The 21,234-nt window shown below is 41.7% G+C and overlaps 2 pseudogenes; both read right to left on the reverse strand.

The window, feature by feature from the left end:
- Nucleotides 1–16,419: 16,419 nt before the first annotated feature.
- Nucleotides 16,420–17,281, reverse strand: LOC136469776 (uncharacterized; annotated as a pseudogene).
- Nucleotides 17,282–17,312: 31 nt separating this feature from the next.
- Nucleotides 17,313–19,197, reverse strand: LOC136469777 (uncharacterized; annotated as a pseudogene).
- Nucleotides 19,198–21,234: the final 2,037 nt, after the last annotated feature.

Raw genomic sequence — 21,234 nt, forward strand, 5'->3', positions numbered from 1 at the left:
ACTTCTAACAAGGTATCACTACTAGTTTTAGTTTTCAAGGGGGTGAAGTTTTTGCTAACTACTAACTTATCATCTATTTCCTTTGGTAGCAACCATACAAGGCAAAGCTAATCACACACTATCTTCAAGCACAGCTATTCCAGCGGCATAGGAACAAGGCATTTTGCGTAGCTTCACACAGGGAAGATAGTAACATCACATTGATCACAAGTTACTTAGTATTAGAACAAAGTGAGGGAAGCATATTTATGCACAAACACAATCATGATGCATGACCGTCCTATTCATCCTCACAAAATTGCCAGCCTAAGGCAGCAATCACGTTCTATGTCGGTGGCATAACACGTACTCTCTCGATATATAGCTAGTCGTTAGCTATATTCAATCTACACATTCGTTGTTAGCGTACCTGCAGAAAATTCCACTTCAGCCCAACTCCACAATTATATGTATGTGGAAATGAAAATCTAGTTTCTAGGTTGCAAGCTAAATACTTCCATATATATATATATATATATATATATATATATATATATATATATATATATATATATATATATATATATATATATATATACCCACATATATATACTTCCATATCAAAGCTACCCGAAAGTAAATACGTCTATACATACATATAGAATATGCATATATAGCAGTACCAAAGCTAACCCATAATTAAATACTTCCGTATATATATGAGATATATATACTTAAGTATCAAAACTACCTCTCCCCTTTGACCGCACGCTCACATCTTGCGGTCATGCCAATCACTATCTTACCTGGGCGTAGAGGTATATTGGTCCATACATTACCATTCACGTGAATGGCATCCATACAATAGCACGCCGTATGGACGACGAAAGTAAAAACCCTCATGTTAGTACTTAGATAGCCACCTAATAGTCCTTAACTGAGCATAAAGGAGGATGCCGCTAGCATAGTTTTGCAAATTAGTTTTGACAAATTTACCTGTAGCTAAAGTTTTAGTCAAAATAGGCTTTTTAAAACAAAACTTTGTTTTGAAAACTAAGTATATGATAGTATTATGCTTAATCTTGCTCTGATGCCAGCTGTGACAGAACCACCCAATTTATACAAGATCAAGTACGGCTGTCCCTGTTTAACACATTGACGTGCGCATACTTTCACTTATATAAACCCGGTAGTCCGCCGAGTGTCACTGAAGGACCTCGATAAATCAACATCATAACCAAGATCGCATGATTAAGCAAATACACATCACATGCATAGAGTTGCGGCGGAAATAATATTATAAATGGGTTCACAAATAATAGTACAAGTTTGGGTTCTAAAATGGATTAGTGAAAAAAACATAGGCTTTCAATAATCACAATAATATAAGTTCCAAATACATTGCTAGCATAAGTGACATCCTCCGACAAAAGCATATAGATAAGAAATAAATATAGAGTCATCGAGCCCACCGGTGGTTAGCCACCATCTTCAGCAGGCCGAGAACTTCACCTGCAACATAGTGGGATAAACTCTAGGTACTCGAATATACTTAGCTAGACTTATCCGTCATAAACCAGAAATGAAGTGACACCAAGGAGTATGCAAGGCTTTATAAGTGGAGCTAGCTTGACTAAAATTTTGCATAAAAGCCACTAGTTGAGCTATACATTTTATAATTCAGTAACCAAGTTAATTGTAGCTATTCATCTCTATATTAGCAACTAACCTATGCCAAACATGTGGAATATCATTTAGTAACATGCAATAGTAACCATAACCAGTGTAACATTTCCATATTCATCATAACCATCAAATCCCATCAATTAATGTTACGTTGCCGCTGCTCAGACAAGTTCTCACTATCCGGGAGAGACGATGACTCGAATTGATTCCAACCCAGCTGGGGAGTTATTCCTAACACAAACCTAGATATACACCAACGTAGTCTTAGGTCACCTTTGGTTCAACTCAGGAAGCAACTTCGTGGGTTCGATCAGCACCGCACCCTCAGAGATTCAACCAATCTACCTAGGAAGATTAGGCCTCGGCCTTCCCTTAGACTCAAGCCATTGGCTCCCTGCACATCCTTACTATCAACCAGGGTGCGCACTTTCACTTACCGGGTCCTGGCCTAAGTTGAGCTACTAGACTTCGCAGTCGGAACTGACTTATCCGACTAACTAAGTGTTAGGCATGCGTTCAACATTACATGAGAACGTACAGTGAATCGGTCCTTAACCGACACTAGATGGGGATATATAGGCACAAAGACCTCCATGCCTTGTTGCTTCTCTATCACAATCCCACCCGGTCTCTTTTTATTTATCCACATGGTTATTTCCACGATAGCAAATATTGCCAACCGTGCTTTGGTATCCACCTATATCTCGCAGGTGACAGGAAATCATCCGACTTCTACCGATCTAAGCATTGCTAAGCATACATTTGATCCTAGACCTACATCGGGTTCAAGGTATAATTCTAGACAAGGTAGTTCTATGCATCAAGTTGTTCCAATCAACTCTTATAACCTAATGCATCAATCATAAAGGACTCAAGTAATATTTATAAAAACATAGGAGGCTTAGAATGCTCCTGGCGCTTGCCTAGGATCCAAGACTAGGTTAGTGTTTGCTAGATGACACTCGCTTGGTGAGCATCTCCCATCTCGGCACTTGCTTAGTCCTTTCATCTTCTGGATGGATTCACCAAACTCCATCTTCGGGTTCGGCTCCAATATCATCTCCTTCACATGGTTCATCTAGTGCACCTAGATGAGATGCAAGACGCAACTGCATGAATATGAAGAATAGGCATATCATATTGATTTAAGCACTAGAGAGCAATTCATTCAACTAAGTAACAAGGGCTACATAATTTAGAGCATGCACCAGCAATATTAAGAATGGGCAATCAACTTAAGTGCATACACAGAATTTGAACAGCAGTACAATAGTCACGTGTTTCAACCATAACTAGAGTTACAATCATTTAATAAAAGTGATCTTGGACTTTATAGAAAGCTAATGAAATTGTCTACAACTTTGTTATTCATTCCAAAAGCTAACTCATAGGTGAACATGATTAAATATGCCAATATCTCAGGTCTATACCGATAAGGACAGAAGACTGACATTAACTTCAGAAATGTATAACTGGAGTTCTAACCATCCAACAAGCATGATCCTTAACTTTATAGAAATATTATTAAGTTATATATAACTTTTTTATAATCATATTTAGGTGATTCAATAGTTATTTGGCCTTAAACACATAAAGCAACAATTATGTCCAAAATATGGTCAGAATCTGACATGCAACTTCAAACAGCAATAAGTTGAGTTCTAGCTATCACAACAAGGTGGTTATAGACTTTTTAGAAATATTAGCAAACCATGCACAACTTTGTTATGAACACCACAAGCTAATTCAAAGTTAACCAGGTCAAACATCACAAAGAAGACATCTATGTCTAGATTAGGACAGAATCTGTCACTCCAATTCATAAGCTCATAACTATAGATTTAGACCACCAAAAGGGGTCATCTTTAACTAATTTGGAAATCTCATGAAAAGCACTACACTTCTCCTATTATCACCAATACATGATTCCATGTTTAAATGAGCCAAACAATATAATCATTCAGATCTGTCTAGAGGACATGCAAAACCTGATAGCAAACTTGTAAAATCTATAACTCCTAAACCATCAGGTCTAAAATTATGAAATTTTAGGAAAATTAATATAAGGAAATTATCTACAACTTTTGTATTCAATATATCTACAAAAAACATCATTTGTATCACGAAAATATCATCACAACAGAAAATGCACATGCAGCCATTTTAGAATATAAGAATTTGATGTTTCACTTGTTTTACTAACAAAGAGCATACACACATGAGCCATTCAAGAACTTCAACCACCACTAACATACTTAGCAACACTTTATTGAACATCAATCACTCAAAGCATCACCAAATACAATTACAAGCTTTATCTACAATTATGCTTTTATTAATCCTTTCTTCTAATAAACATATATATAAATTTTAGTGATGTACTGAGAACAACTAGTTTGGGGCTGATATTTTTATGAGTGGTAGATATTATCAAAACATGGATACTGTACAAATTTCTCATGCTCAGCATTTATAATTTAATTGCTTATGAAAAAGACAAATCTTAATTATTAAAAAACATATGAGAAACAAGATAAATCTAAAGATAATTATTTTCTACAAACATATAGCCACATTATATGTTATTCTGGTAGCACAACATCATACAAAGATAGTAGAACCACATTTTCCATTGTTACACTTACATAAAAATTATAACTTATTTAAAACTATTTATCAAGCAGTAATCAAGTTAAATCACTAACTTAACCATACTACATATAATGAACATGGAATGTTTACCACATCACACATATAGCATTAGTAGCCTTCCATAAAAATTTCATAGTAATTGGAGCAACACAACTTTAGATATGAGAATAACAAGCAAAACATGCTAAAATTGCCTATTTAACAAGATTAAATCAAAACAATATAAAATAGTACATAACTGGCATGTTTAATATTTTTATTAGCTATATCATGTCATCACAAGATTAACACAACTTGAATTACCATTTTTGGACTTCCATAACTCAAGATATGCATCTGCCAACTTAAAAGCATTTTGAAAGCACTTTATAAGAATAAATAAAAAAGTTAGAAACTTTCTACTAACACATATCATATTATGACTCTATTGTGTATATCTACTCACAAGGATTCCAAAAAGTCCTCATTTGCTATTTGACGATTTTTTTTACAATTTATTATGATTTTCCAAAGTTTTAGCTAAATAATTGCAATATTCCCAAAAAGAAAAGGAAAAACATTTTTACAAAGTGAACACAAGCTTTTCTTCTAATTGACTAAGCCCATATACGTAAATGCATGTGTCTAGGCATTAAGCAATGATACCTAGTAAATAGTTTCTATCTACGATTCACCCCCTTCTTTCTTTCGACGCGGACGCAGGGGATCGACGGGCTTCGGCCGGTGAGGTCACTGTCGGCGGCGGGGAAGGGCCAGCCGGGCTCTAGCTGTGGCCAGATGGGGTCGTGCCTGGCCCTGGCCTTGTCTGGATGTAGCTAGCAGCCGCTCGACAGCGACAGCAGGCGGCGGCTGACGGGCATGGCTTCGGCGGCGATGGTTTTCGATGCTTCGCTAGCTGGGGGACAGCGCGAGGAGGCGCTGGAGGGGTGTGGGGTTGGCTTGGGTGCTTAGATAGCTGGAGGTGCCGAGCAACAAGGGTGGATGGGGTAGGGGCTTTACCGCGGTGGCCATGGGTGCTCGGTTGCCTGCGGCCATGGCGAGAGGGTGCGGCGCAGAGGGCGAGGGAGGAGAAGCGAGTGAGCGAGGCAGGGGGCACTTAGGCATCTCGGCATCCCCATCATGTGAGGAGAGAGTAGGGGAACATGGCAAGGAGGTGCGGGCGCGCTCAGGCATGGACGCCACGTCCCAGGACACGCATTGCCCATTGGGGCATTTTACCGAGTACATGGCGGGCAGCGACGTGGATAAGGTGGGCGCCATTTTTGGTACCTAGTCTTTAGAGCTCTGTATTAGCGCCTAATTTAGCCCGAAGTTGACAGTGCCAGTGACTAATCGAGGATTAAGCCTTGCTCTGCTTGAGCTCGAATTACTTGGTCAAAACATGGTCAACTTGATTCTAACTTTTTGTATGTCCTTCTACGAAACATATATTCCAACTTTTACTTTTGTCTCAACTTGAGGTATTTAACAAATTTTAGAGAATGCAGGAACGCCAATGTCAATGATGATGAATTCGGACTTAGAATTATTTAGAGCCCAGAAACAGCAGTCGATTCCATCTTGAGTCCTCTGTTTGAGCCACTTAGGAGTTGAATTAGGTCTTGGTCCAAAAATAAAGTTTGTTGTACTTCACTCAAACTTCAACTTTTATTAGAGGTCAAACTTCATATCTAGTACAGAAACCATTTCTTCATCTTGGTCAAAGCAGCACCTCGTTAAACCCTGGAATTAGGGTTTTTGACCAATTGAGGCCTTTTCTTGATATTTGTTCAACACGATCCATTCATAACTTTTGTTGTAGAGTTTAATTAGAGTCATTTGGGCAAGGTAGCAAGGTTTTGTCGACACCTCATATTCCTATTTACTTAATAAAGCAATTCAATCAAGGTCATAACTTATCATTTCATGTGACTTCTTGATTCCAAACTTCATGAAACTTTTCCACTGGTCAAAATGGATGCATGTTGATGTAATGTATATGAAACAACCATGTTTAACATTACTCATGCCTAATCTTAAACAGGGTCCACTTGTAAGCAAATGTGTGTTGTCCTAAGTTCAGGTTGGGACTCAATTTCATAGATTGGACCCCAATACCTTCATCATTACTTCTAGATTATGATCTCGAGAACATAATCATTGCTTGACATATCCTATTTACTTCCAATTTCACTGCTTAACTCATGGCTAACACCCGGGGTGTTACAAAGTGTGTCCACTTAGGTTCCGAGTAGCGAAGTTGGATGCTTAGCGTCTCTGACTTAGTCAGTGCGGAGGAACTTAGTTCCTGACTTAGTCAACGCAGAGGAGCTTAGTCCCTGAATAGCGATGTTAGATGCTTGGCACCCATGCCTTAGGCAAAAGGTGGGCTCTTAGAGCCAAACGAAGAGCTTAAACGATTACCGTCCACAACTTTGTCGTGTAGGAAAGCATTGGGTCCCAGAAATGCACATTCACTGTGAGGTGAAGTGTGCCCACTTAGTTCTCGAGCCTGACAGTAGGTGAAACATTCACGTGCTGCTAGGGTGAAAAACTGTAGACCTCAGATGCCAAACCAGTCCCCAGCTTAGCTAAGAAAAACCAGTGTAGAAAAAATAGTACAGTCATCGTCAGATGACGTGTACACACGTAGTCCCCAAGCCTGCTAGAAGATGAAAAAATAAAACTTGAAGCAGGGTCAAAGAATTTTAAAGTAAGCTTGCCAATTTCATCTACCATGGACTTATCAAGACCCCAGACGTGCTGCCCAAGATTATGAACCCTGATCCGAACAACATGGAGCAACTTGATAGCACACCGATTAGACGTAGCAAAATCCGACCACCAAAAAAGTCCCCTAGCTTAGCTGGCGACGCTTGCACGAAGAATCCGAACACCGAGGAGTCCCCAGCTTAGCTGGTGAGCCCCAACAGTAGCTGATGATGAAGCGACGAACAATCCGACCAGCTGGTTGGCGAAGAATCAAGCACCGAGCAGCCCAACCAACTGGTCGGCGGCGAAGTGAGCGCTGAACAGTCCAACCAACTGGTCGGCGACGAAGTCCATGAATCTAGCAGTCCGACCAGTTGATCGGCAGAGAAGTCCGAACGCCAGGCAGTGCGACCATCCGGACGATGATCCTATTGTCCTTCCCGAGTGATCCAGTCCCCGAGCATAAAAAATAAGCTCGTTGACTGAACCATGCCCTGCAATACAAATATGTAGAATGGGTAATATATGATGTATCTTGCCGAGTGGTTGTAGATAAACATTATGTTTATTTTGGAGTTCTATTCATATTTTAAATATGAGTATATTTTCTTCCGGTTGGTGTAAACACTAAGTGTTCTTTTGGAGATGTGTTTATATTTAATATAAACCGTCTCGAGCGGTTAGTTTGTTGGTTAGAGCGCCCAGCCCTGGTTAGCCCGTAAACCAAAACACGGAGTGCTGAAACTCTTGTAGGTGTAGGAAGACAAGCGTCATCGAGGAGCTGCCGCTGACAACCCATAACGCAGAGGGCGGGCACTCTGGCACGTGTAGGGAGAAGCTGGAGACAGAGCTATCTCTGGAAAGCACAAGCATAAACGCGGCTGTTCGGGGAGCCATTGAGGCAAAAGCGTATATCATCTTTAGAATGGTATATATGGAAAAAGTCGTTTGAAGAATAATCATGTAGAGAATGGTACGAAGAAACATCATGACGAAAATTTATTAAATATTCATATATGAAAAGATACTTATCTTTAGATAAAACATCTGATCCGCGTCGATAAAGTTGCCCGGCCATACGCTGGGGCTATGTTGCCATACGCTGGGGCTTGCGTCGAGTTCCATCACGAGCTGTCGCAGGATGCCGTCGTCGGATGACGAGGGTCGATGACAATTGCTGCTGTGGATAATCATGGAGATAGATAAAAAATATCCAGAGATGAGAGATGCACAAGTATTTAATTGAAAACACAAATATGACTTAGCTATTTTGGCTTCGCGTTGCATATATATTGCAGATCGTGCATCCCTCTTATTTGCTTGTCGTCAGAGATGAAGATACACGCAAGTGTGTGAGTGTTTGCTCCTGTTTGATTGCCTTGCCGCATGGTGTGCTGGCCAGGAGTCTCTTCCGATCGGGGCTTCGGGGTATCATGAGTCTCGACGTGTGGTCGCGATGATCCAGCAAGCAACGAGCGCAGCCGCCGCCAAGGCCCATTGACACGTCGATCAAAATCCTCATGCCGTAACACATTGCCAAGGACGTCCGCCGCGGGAAGCTGAGTCGCCGCAGATGACGTTGATGAAGAAAATTATCATCTGGTTCGCCATGGAATCAGCACGCACACCCCCTATCTAGCGTGCCACTGTCAACAAAATACGGTCATCAGTTGACGAAATACGGCCGGCAGTCTATCAAAGGGTATGCCCGCAGTAGTAGATGAATCGGTGGAGGTGCGCGAGATACGAACTAGATGGTGACATAAGACGCAGATACAACGATTTAGACAGGTTCAGGCCGTCAGCTTGACGTAATACTCTACGTCCTGTGTCTTTGGTGGATTGTATATTGTGATCTGATCAAATCCAGGGGGTCCCTACCCACCTTATGTAGCATGGGGGTAGGGTTACAGGACGGTTGAACCTATCTCTGATTCATTGTATCTAACACTGATTGGTTTACATGATAAGCTTTACATGAGATCGCGGTATCTTAGCATATCTGAACAGATCGTCCTTGATCGCCAAGGATCCTCACATAGCCTCGTGACGCACCCCGACCTGTGTCGTGCTCCGCTGGGGTGTTGTCTGGTGGGCTGGGCCTCCTCTGGCGGCTCGGCCCATGTACAATCCTGTGGGTATACGGGGTTATACCTCCACACAACCCTTTCGTACTTTTCAAGTGAACGAACAATATTTTTCTCTCACAATAAATCAACATAAGCATTAGTATAAGCCAAATTTCAGCGTTATTACGATAATGCTTCGTCACAGGCGTCCGTCCCACGTACTTCGTCCGAACGCTACTAGCTTGGCTGCGGTCCGGCCCATAGGCCTGCTTCCCTCATCGGCACAAACGGTTCCTCCAAAAAATAAAAAAGTGAGCGATATCTTATCTTCTCCATTCGTATCGGCCCCATCGCACCGCCCGCCCTTCGGTCGCGTACACACAAGCTCTGCTAGCTCCCGCGTTTGCACAAGAGCTGCCGCGGTCCACATATGCACGAGCGTCGAGCGTCGTCGCTAGCTGTGTATGTAGGAGCTCCACCGGCCGTGCTGCACCGCTCGCTTGAGGGAGACCGCTGCCGCCTCCACCACGGGGGCCGAACGCCTAGTCGGTGGCTAGGAAGACCTCCACCTCCGCATACCCAGCTCGCTGCGGCTGGGTGTGGAGCTCACCAGCGTGTAGCTCACGGCAGCCCAGGCGAAGCCTGCCCAAGCACATCTCGCGCCCGCCTACCCAGTTCACCGTGGCCGGGGTGGAACTGGCACGCGTGCAGCCCGCGACCGCTGGATAGAACTCCACACGCAAATGAGGATCTATTCTCCCAAGCAGCAAGAAGATATTGCGCTGAAACTGCATGTTGCAAGTGTCTGTTTCAAGTGTTTCAAATGTTTTAGAGGTATGTCGCAAGTGTTTTATATCGATGTTGCAGAAGTAGCTCGGGATATTGCACATGTTGCAATGATGTTTTCAAGTGTATGTCCCAAATGTTTCATCTGTTTTAGACGTATGTTCCAAGTGTTTCATCCAGATGTTGCAAAAGTAGATCTGGATGTTGCATATACATGATGTTGCAAGCATATGTTTCAACTATTTTAGCTGTTTATATGTTTGTTGCAATTATTTTATCTGGATGTTGCATATGGTTTGCAATGGCTACAAACGTATTTTCCTGATGTTTCAGGCATACGTTGCAAGTGTTTCAACTGTTTCGGACGTATGTTGCAAAACTAGATCCAATATTACACATGTTGTAGTGAGACCCACCTGCCGCATCCGCCTACTACAGCTCCTGGGCCCGCGTGCATGCACGTGGGAGCGGAGGGGGCGTGAGCGATAGGCGTGGGAAACGGAGTGGGCGCATACCGAGACATGACCCCTGCGTGGGCGCTCGCAAGCTTGGGAAAAGGAGCGGCGCAGGCCCCCATGTGAAGCAGGCGCAGGCGTGCGTACAGGCGCAACAGCATGGAATGCGGATAGGTGCAGCAGACGCGGACGTCCGGACGCGAGCCTTACCCTTATTATTATATATCGGCCACCAATCCAATCTTCTTCTGTAAAGGAAAAAATACTCCATTCATAAAAAAGTCTATAGTTTTGTAGATAATTAATTTAGTAATACTTATTATACATTATAAATAAATATTAACTATATCTTATATATACTTGGTTAAAATTGAAAATATTTGGACTTAAAATAGCCTCTTTTATATAAATAAATAAGAATAACACTCTTTGTGGAAGGAGTCGTAGCATGTTAGCATACCAAAGTACCGTAACACATCTTCTATACATGTAACTTAGGCTGCATGTGGCTTAACTTCTTCAGTAGCTTCATGAGCTGTTTGGAGTTATTTTGTGTTTGAGTATTTTCAAAACAGATTCGCATATGAAGCTCCTTAAAACATGCGCTCACAAGGAATTGGTGTGGGGAGAAGCTGAAAATAACTGCTTCCCTACATGGGATTTATGAGAGCACATATTAAGGATCTTCAGATGTAGATCTATTTTGCCAAATAATTCACCAAAACTGGTTTTAGCTTCACCGATAGATCTGCTTATGAAACTAGGGGTAAAAGAATTTGTTTCACTAGTGGAACAGTAAAAATGGAACCCTAAAACAACCTCTTTTATTGTCCTTTATGGTCTATGTACTTTTACTTCACTATTGCACTACAAGCATTGCCCTTGCCCTTATGGCACTTGGAAAAATACGACTTTGATTAGCATGTGGTTTCTCTATTGGAGATCATTTAAAATTTACAATATTAAATTTCAAATTATAAAAGTTTATAATGAATCTTTTGGATATTAAATGATTTTAAATGGAGAATTCATTAGCTACAAAGTTGTAGATATCTTTGAGTACTACAACTTTGATATAAGTTTTATTTTCAATTCTTCTGTGCTCCACCTATTTTTAGACGCTGGCCAAATTGCCAGCCTTGTCTCTTGAAATGCCTCAATTTCTAAAAGCAGTCGGTAAGCCTGACCACCGCAAAAATATCATTTTTAAAGACGGTTTGGCTTGTCAGCCGCCTCTTGAAATTAGTTTTTAGAGGCATGTAGGCTAAAAAAACCATTTTTAAAGCTAGATTTTGATTGAACCATCTTTACTTAAAAAGAGATATGACTCTAAAAATGATTTTTGTATTAGTCATGTCGGCACCCGAGAATCGACTCAAGATAAAAGATTGCAATATACTATCTGTTGAACCAATTGGACTTTGCACCTGGGCCTAGGAGCGATGTCCAGCGAAGACGAAACTGGGTTCTCCTTTTTACCCAAAACAAAAGTTTTAAAGCCCACCCATTCACGGTAAGACAACCGTAGCTATAGGTCACTAGTGTTTCCAAAAAAAAGCTATAGGGCACTAATTCAGAGGAGGCGTAAGCCAGATAATAGGATTTAGATGGCCAGAGGGTTTGAATAGTCTATATAAAAATTTCTATAAAAGGCACAAGATTAGAGAAAAAAGATTAGTACAAATATGATCATAATAGCCCCTACTTGTTCTAGCTCTAGTTCATCCAAGCAAGGCCCTACACAATTCTACTAGCAATTGAATTCTATTCTATGTCACTAAACCATTCAATAACTACTAGCTACACTACAGAGCTAAACAAGCTAAACTACTAAGGGGGTGTTTGGTTCAACTAGGAGCTCCTAAATCTAGTCATATTTAGTCACTTTTTATCCCAAACACTATGACTAAATGGGCTTTAGTCCTCTCAAGCAACTCTGGAGTGACTAAATGAGACTAAACCATTTAGGAGGGACTAAAGTTTAGCGGCCCACACCAAACACCCCCAAGAGTAACAAGAAAACCAAGGCTCAATCGATGATATTGCAACTAGATGTAAATCAACTAAGCAAATACACTAAATCAATAAAGCAAAGAGATGACTGAGAGGTATCTTTGGAGGCTCACACAAGCGTTGGAATGCTTAGAATGCTAAGAGAATCCCAAAGGGCTGGCCAACACATTTATATAGAAGCCCCCCAAATCTAGCCATGGAAAGAACTCCGGAATCTGGTGCTTACAAGATAGACACCACTAGAGAAAGAGGTACCAGAATGGATGGCTCAGATTCAATCTGGGACTAGCGCATTTTTCCACTATTTCATTAAAGCACATACTGGACTACTCTGGTGGCTTCCCTGCGCACTTGGGGCAGCTAATGACTTGTGGAGCGCATGCTCCGGTGCGTCACTCGCGTCCCACGCATCGAACTAATCCGGTGTCATGCAAAGAGGTTCCAGAACACAAATTGCATCACCAGAAAAGTCAGGTGCCCAGCACCGGGGCATCCGGTGAGTCCCTTTAAAAACTAGGTGCCTGGAACAGTGGCTCCTATTGCTCTAGTGCTATCAGTGGCTAAGCACCGGATAAATACATACTCAACCTTTGAAATAGTGAATTCCCAACACCGTAGCGCTTTATCCGGTGGCTGCCAACCCTAGCCACTAGATAAACCCGGTGGTGCTAAAAATCAACACCAAGTCACAAACTTCACAAGTGTTTCAAATTTGCTAACTCCAATATATATGTTATAACTTGAACATCTTCATCTTAGGCATTGAGTTAGCTTTTAAATTTTTTCACTTGCATCTCACCACGTCATTAGGTCCAATGCATATGCAAAGTTTGTTCATACCTAGTTGCACTTAGATATCGATTAGGCATTAGAGTTTCACTCTTAATAATACGGCTATCTATCCTAAACCCAACCACATACTCTATTTGCGTCTCGGTTGCCGAAAAGAAAACCCCTAACATATACCTTTGCTTTCAGGCTTGTTTTCACCTCTTCATCATAGGCTCCCATGAAACTATTTGGGAGAGCTCCACCATAAATCAGGATTCACATGTAATGATTAAAATACATTTATGGGTCAAACTAAATAAAGGCAACAACACACAAGCATGGTTTTCACATGTAATTATTAAAATACATTTATGGGCCAAATTGAGTAAAGGTAACAATGCCCAGAGTGCCACGAGGTTGGCCATGGTGAGGATGGATGTGTTGGGGGCGGGGGCGTGACTGCGAGCTTGATCACACTATGTAAAAAAAGCACATCACAGACGTGCGTTCAGGCACATCACAGACGCGTGCGTCTGCCATAACACGTCTATAATAAGGTTTATTATAGACGCGCAAAAAGCGCGCCTGTAATAAGCACACACTGCATATGTGTGTTAATAACACGCGACTGTGACAAAAATGAACACGCATCTGTGATGAGCTCTTAACAGAGACTAGTGAGTATCTACACGCATCTGCAGTAAGCTCTTACTGGAGGCTCGTGTTCCCAACACGCGTCCGCGAAAAGATTAAGACGCGTCTGTGTGAAGAACCATATCTCAGACGCTTGTCCTTTACATGCGTCTGTAGTTAGAATCCTACTATAGACGATGTTTGTAAACGCGTCTGTGTGAAGAAACATAGTGCCGACGTGTGTGCAGTACAAGCGTCTGTAGTAAGAATCCTACTACAGACGATGTTTGTAAACGTGTCTGTGTGAGGAAACATAGTGCCGACGCGTGTACAATACACGCGTCTGTAGTAAGAATCCTACTACAGACGATGTTTGTAAATGCGTCTGTGTGAAGAAACATAGTGCCGACACGTGTACAATACACGTGTCTGTAGTAAGAATCCTACTACAAACGATGTTTGTAAAAGCGTATGTAGTATTTTCCTTACCATAGATGGGTCTAGGCTACAGACACGTCTGTAGTAAGAAAAATGCTACAGACACGTCTGTGTCCTAGACCCGTCTGTAGCCCACAGCATAGCCCAAATAGCATAGCTATACACAAATTATAGATATATATACATAGATCACAGATATATATACAGAGATCTCACAGAAATGACATATATGTTCATCTCAAAACTTAATTTGTTCATAGTACACACATATCACACATAGTTCATAGCAGATCGATTGTTTATCACCAGGTTATTCTCACATGTTTATATCTCACAGTTCTAATTGTATCTCACAGGCTCCAAACATAGTTCACTGATGAAATGAACATATATACCAGGCACTTCATCATGGTTTTGTATGTGAACAATGAAACTCACCTGTTTCGTCGAGGATCTGCAACACAATAAATGAGGCGAGCTTCTCTCTAATGTCTGCAAAGTTGATTTCAGTGGACTGCACTTCAAAATTCTAAGACAAAGAAAGGTAGTCATAAGATGAAGTTGCACATGTATATAGCCATCATCCATAAAATGAAGCTGCACAACAAAAGATGACAATATATATATATATACATATATATATACATATATACATATATATATATGACAGCAGCAGAACAAAAAATTACAAGTAAATGTATATAAGCCAGCCATAGTCTACAAAAGGGTCATAGCAGTAGATTACAGCAGCAGCTTCATCTTGTTCCATATCACAGCAGCAATTTTCAAAATTGACAGCAGCAGTATATATGACAACAAGAGGGTATCAAGACATTCCAAGTAGATCACAGCAGCTGAGCAATAAATACATATATATTTACAGTTGTACCTGAGGATCAGTTAGATTGGCCTGTCCCATCGCCAGCATCAAGTTGTGGGCTGCAAAGAACCCACATGTGTGGTCTAGACCTTGCTGCTGGCACTGTGAACATAGAAAACACATGGTTAATAATTGAATTGACAAAATAACTTCACGACTGGAAGTGAAGCACTACTTACTGGAATTTTGAATGCATGGGTCAACTTTAATTTTCTCTGCCCTTTCTTTGGCTTGGGTTGGCAATTGCCAAAAGCCCTACACATACATGAGTTGTTATCAAATTTTTTTGACTTCCACTAACATAATTAAGAAAGAAATACATCGGTCAATAGTAAGGATGGCAGTGGTGCGGGTTGGGGTCGGATATCCGCGGTTTTCGGGTCTGGCGGTTTCAGTTTTGGTGTCTGGTTCTCGCCCATGATTTTTCGGGTTCGGATACCCGAAAGTTAGCGGGTTTGGGGCGGGTTTTTAGTTTCACCCGCGGATCACCATTGGAGCCCCAAAATAATTTGGCCCACTAGCAGCCCATCAATAACCCTAGCATATAAGCCCGAAATCCTCTCCCTCGGAACCCTCACCTGGTCACCCTAGACTCAGCCGCCGCTCGGGCAGTCGTAGTCAGGCGCGCGTCGGTGGCACAGGGATGCCTCGAGCTCGAGCGGTGGAGCCCTCGACCTCTTCCTCTCGGTGTGGAACCGTGGATCCGTGCTCACCCCGGTGCTCCATGCTCGAGGCATGACCCCACCCAGGCACCCACCGACGGCCGCCTTGCTGCCTTGGTCGTTGCTCGCCGTCTAGAAGGCATCACCGCAACAGCTGGCAACCGGCGCTGCCCACTCAGCGCATGCGTGCGGCATGCCCAGCAGGGGCCACGGGTAGCTCGTAAGCGCAGGGTGTACTCAGCTAGGGGGTGGTGTAGCGGAGGCGAGCAGGTGCCTACTTGCCCTGGCTAATTACTGTTGCTGCTGCTTGCTAATTGATGCTGTACATGGCTAGCTACGACTGTTGCTTGCTAATTTATTCTGTACATGGCTAGCTAATTTATTCTAAAGATATTCTGCACATTTGTAGCTGCTGCCTGCTAGTACTTTCATGGTTACATCTTGTTATCTGCAATCTATTTTGTTATTCTGCACATTTGTATTATTGTTCTTGTTGATTTGTTGTAATTTTTTTTGGGTTTTGGATTATCCATCGGGTTTTGGGGATCCGTGGGTTTGGGTTTCGGGGATGGATTTTAACCCGAAACGGTGTTTGGGGTGGATTCGGGTTTTAAGTTCGGGTTTTGGTTTTGAGTGACTAGATAATCCACCTGATCCAAACCCACCCCGTTGACATCCTTAGTCAATAGTAGGTTAGATAATACTCACTCATCTATCACAGATTTGATAGGAGTCAAATCTGACTTCTTGCCTCTATTGGAGTCGAGGTATATCACCTTCTACCACATTTGAGCGATGATGACAGCAATCCAGTGCCCAACACAGTTATGTGCAAACATCATAAACTTTTTCTTGGCATATTTCCTTAGGCAATATTCTAGATAATCCATGATATAGCCTCTATCAGTGTTCATAGTCTTTATTGACACTCGATCTGGATCAATAATGCCAACAGGCACATCTTTGGCCCTAGCTTCTACAATCGGGCATCTAGGAATAAAGAAGCATACAAAAGCAATTTAGCAAGCAAATATATGAAGAGCATCCCTAGCTAAAAATGAACAAGCCTAGAAAATAGATGAAATTGTACTTACAGTGACAACACGCGAAGAAGTCCTACATCCAATCCATCAAGTTTGAAGAGGTCGAACAAGTCTTCTAATCCCACAGCAAAAAATTCAGTGTCTGCCTCACGCAAAAAATGATGTTTCTTGAACACAGTAACCATCCCGGTTGTCCTCTTCTCTTCATATTATTTCATGTACCAAGCATGAAGAGCAACACACCTAGGTTCTACCATCTCAAGCTCTGTTTCTGATAGGAATTGCTCTCCAAATTTGAACTTGGCGTTGGCCCTGTTCCATATAGAACCCCTAGGGTCACTCTTAGATGATCTAGGGGGTTTGTCCACCTTCTGCTGCTGTTGCTGCTCCAGTTTGTAGTCACTCTTGACTGCTGTAGGCTGTTTCGATGGGTTAGCTAGAGCAGTTGTGGACTTAGTCTTTTTCGGCTTTGTTAGTGGGTTAGCTGGAGCAGTTGTGGACTTACGCTCCTTTGATGCTGCATCAGTCTCCTTTAAAGCACTCTTTTATATCTTTTATATAGTAGTGCCACTCTTTAGCTTGTCAACAGTGGCACTCTTAGAGGTCGCCTTCTCATCGCCTATCATAAAGTCCTTTAGCTTGCTTTTGGAGCTCACAGGTAGTGGAGGTCTTGATAACTTTGGAGAAGAGAGCACCTTTGATATCACAATCTGGCCTCTCCTCCACTGGACCCTCTTGTATAGAGCTTGTCCAAGAGTTCTTACCTTAGGACTTAGGGACTGACTCAGCAGTCTGTCCTCATGTTCTGGATGTACATAGTCAATATGTACAACGACATTATGTTCCATTATTGGTTGTGAACATAGCTCAGTTTGCGCTGGGAAGACCTGACCCCTTTCTACCTCCATCTGATAACCTCTAGGGTTGATTACTAGGCTACACGGTGTTGGCTCTATCAGAAGGTCCATAGTATCTAGATCTAGAGTTGCCTCAAGTCCGCCGATGTAGTCTCTTTCAACTACATCCGAGGTTGAGGCACAGCTGCTCTTCCGACCACCTATAGGGCTAGGGATGTTGGAAGGTGACCTCAAATGCACTCCTTGGTCACGCAACATGGCCATGATATCACTTATGACCTTCTTGGTAATTTCTTCTATCACTTGGCTTTTAACTTCTTCTTTGATGGCTTCCACATCCACATCACTTGTTGATTGCTTCCTCTTTCTGTACATGCCGGTGCAGTCCGACCAATGCTTCCAACCATAGTAACTAGACACACCATGCATGCGGCCTATCTGTTTTGGGATGCCCAAGATCTCTGTGAGCACATCCTTGTCCTGAACCAAAGAGAGCCCTGAAGACTCAGGCTCCTTGCTTCTCTAAAATTAGCTTAGATACACTTTTAGCTGAATCTTTCAACCAATGAATCTCAGCACTTCCTTCTGACCTAACCAAAGTACTCTGTGCATGTAGAAAATTCCTTGGGTGGCCACCTGGAAACTGGTCCCAAGGATTACTGATGCCTTGGGTGGCTAACTCCCTATCCTCCTGCTCCCACTTTGCGACTTTCCCTTCATACCCTCCTGTCCCCAAGCAGTGGTCATGCTTGTTCCTCTCCTAAAGCTTCTTGTACTTCTCACTTGTTGCCTTTGATTCTTCGTTGTTCTTCAGTTTCACAAACGCTACTCAATCTTCTTTCAGAATGTATGTGTGCTTCACCGTTGCATCCAACCCTTTGTTGATGAAATTGCGTGTAAGGTCGCTTTTGTGGGTTCTCCAACTCTTGGCTACCATCTGTATTATCTTCTTACACGCTGTAGCCTTCAATTCTTCTGGAAACTCCAACAAAGGCTGGACACACTCATCAAATATAATCATCTTGTCTTGTTCACTTAGTGAATTGAATAAAGGTAGGACCAAGGAGATTCTTTGTCTAGCAATTAGACCAACCAGCCTCCTCATTCTTATCTGGGCCCTCTTCTCTGTGGGAAACCCAGTCAGAGTGAGCCCCATGATGGTTACCTTATCATCTGGCCACCAGGTGACTGTCCTCTTTCTTGTCCGAGGTTTACAAGGAGGTTCAGATTGTTGTGCCTCTGCATTAGCATCTCTCTCTTCATCTTCTGCAGTACCATCTCCCTCTTGGTTCCTTGCATCCACATCTCCCTCTTCCTCCTCTTCATTAGCATCTCTGATGTGTCCCTCCTCTCCACTATTAGTTGGTTCTTCACCTTCCCCTGCTGATGATGCCGTAGATGCATGCTCAGATGTCTATCAATCAAAGGTGAACAAGGTTGTTAGTGAACATGATAGAGCACTGACATCTAATAGTAACTAGTATTAGTATATTACAAAGCTACATCTTACCATTCTGATAGGGACTATAACAGCAATCAATAGCTAGCAGTGCAGACACCTTTCACGGCACCATAGAGCCATGTTTGACACATATGTAGTGAAAACAACATCAAAGTAGAGTATGAGCAAGCATAAGTATGACCCACATAACCAGATCATTAGTTTAGGAAGCAACAGAAAATACAACATTATGTAATACTAACTAAAATTCTCAGCTAAGTATGACCCACAAGAGTTATACTGATCAACAAGCATAAGTAGAGTATGAGCAAGTGTTCAGTAATATAGCAAAGCTAGTAGTCTAGATCAATATTTACAACCCATTGTGCAACATCTACATGATAAGACTAAAATTAATGTACAAGTTCAGGCTTGAGAAACCAATGCTACTAGCCTAGTATTTCATTCATGTCATAGGCACAAGAACATCTCAATCCACATACAAACATAACCAGTCATTCTAATTTTCAAAAATCCATCTACTGCTCTGTATCTATCTACTATACTTGACAACTATCCATCAAAAATCCCTCAACTAGAAACAAACAAAGACTCGATAATAGCCTTTTCTACTACAAATCCTTGGGTACTGCAAAATCACTAAGATGCTACATCTAACTCAAGAAAATCCATGTTAGAACTCACTAGGTGGGGTAGAAGGAGGAGGCTAGCACTATCGGAGAGGATGAAGGGGTTATTGGAAGCGGAAGATGCCATTGACCTACGGCCTCTGCTTCGCTCACAGTGCCTCTAGAATGGCCACCGCCACGCGCAGCCGCTTTGGAGACGGTGCGTCGTGCCCTGCTAGACGGAGTTGGAGACAATGGTAGAGGATAGCCTCGGAGCTGTCAGACCTCCACGAACGACATCGGTGAAGAAGGCAGGCGGACGCTAGCGTGCGGATGTGGACGGCGAGACGATGTGGCAGTGGTGGAACCCTAGAATGCGGGGAGCGGACGGTGGCAAAGACGGCGGAGCCACGCAGATGCGGTGGCAGCGGGGAGCGGGCAACGGACAGCGGAACCCTAGAATGAGGTTCTTGGATGTGAATGGACTTGGGTAAAAGGAAATTAGAATGTCTGGAAAAAAATGGCGGGCAAAAGGAAATTTTTTACTACAGACACATGTGGCCAAGACATGTCTGTAGCAATAAAAAAATAGGTCAAAAAATTATGTCCCACCCAGGGATCGAACTTGAGACCTACATGCCCAGAAGCAAGTGTCTTTCCATTGCGCTATGTAAGGAGTTCGAACGTAAAGTGGCTTGAATAATTTAAATAGGGAACGCGATAATTTCCATTGGTTCAAAGATTGATGAACAAGTGTGATTTTTCTTTTTAATCTCTGGCTAAAACTTGTAACTAATCTTTCTCCCTCATACTAACTTCAAATTTGATGATTTTCCCAATTTTTTGTAAAATCATGCTCTACCAATTTATTGTGTTGTTACAACTATTATTTTTGTCATTTTTTCATGTGATTGTGTTTTATCAATTCAAAATTTGAATTTCAAGAAATGATAACTTCAAACAACATTTTGAAGCAATAAATGGTTTTAGCTGAAAAAGTTATCAACAACAAAGTTGTAGAACTGATCAAGATCTACAACTTTTATTTTGGTCATTTCTTCATCCGAGAAAATGATAGTAACATTGTTCACAAAATCTACATATCTCTCTTATAGTTTATGAAACCATATGAGAGATATGTAAAATTTATGAGCAATGTTACTCTCACTTTCTCAGATGAAGAAATGACCAAAATAATAGTTGTACATTTTGATGAGTTGTACAACTATCATGTTCATGACTTTTTCATATGAATTCATTTGGTGTTTCAAAATATTGCTTGAATTTGCCTTTTTTTATATTCCAATTTTGAATGATTCAAACAGAGTCACATGAAAAGTTTTCCAAAATAAAAGTTGTAGATCCTGTTGAAATATACAACTTTTATTTTCATGACTTTTTCATCTGACATCATTTGGTGTTTGAAAATCTTGTTTGAACTTCCCATTTTTTTAAATTCAAATTTTGAATTGTACAAATAAAGTCACATGAAAAGTGTTACAAAATAAAAGTTGTAGATCTTGATGAGTTCTATAATTTTTATGTTCAC

The sequence above is a fragment of the Miscanthus floridulus genome, chromosome 8 (genome assembly GCF_019320115.1).
Source record: "Miscanthus floridulus cultivar M001 chromosome 8, ASM1932011v1, whole genome shotgun sequence".
Classification (NCBI taxonomy): Eukaryota; Viridiplantae; Streptophyta; class Magnoliopsida; order Poales; family Poaceae; genus Miscanthus; species Miscanthus floridulus.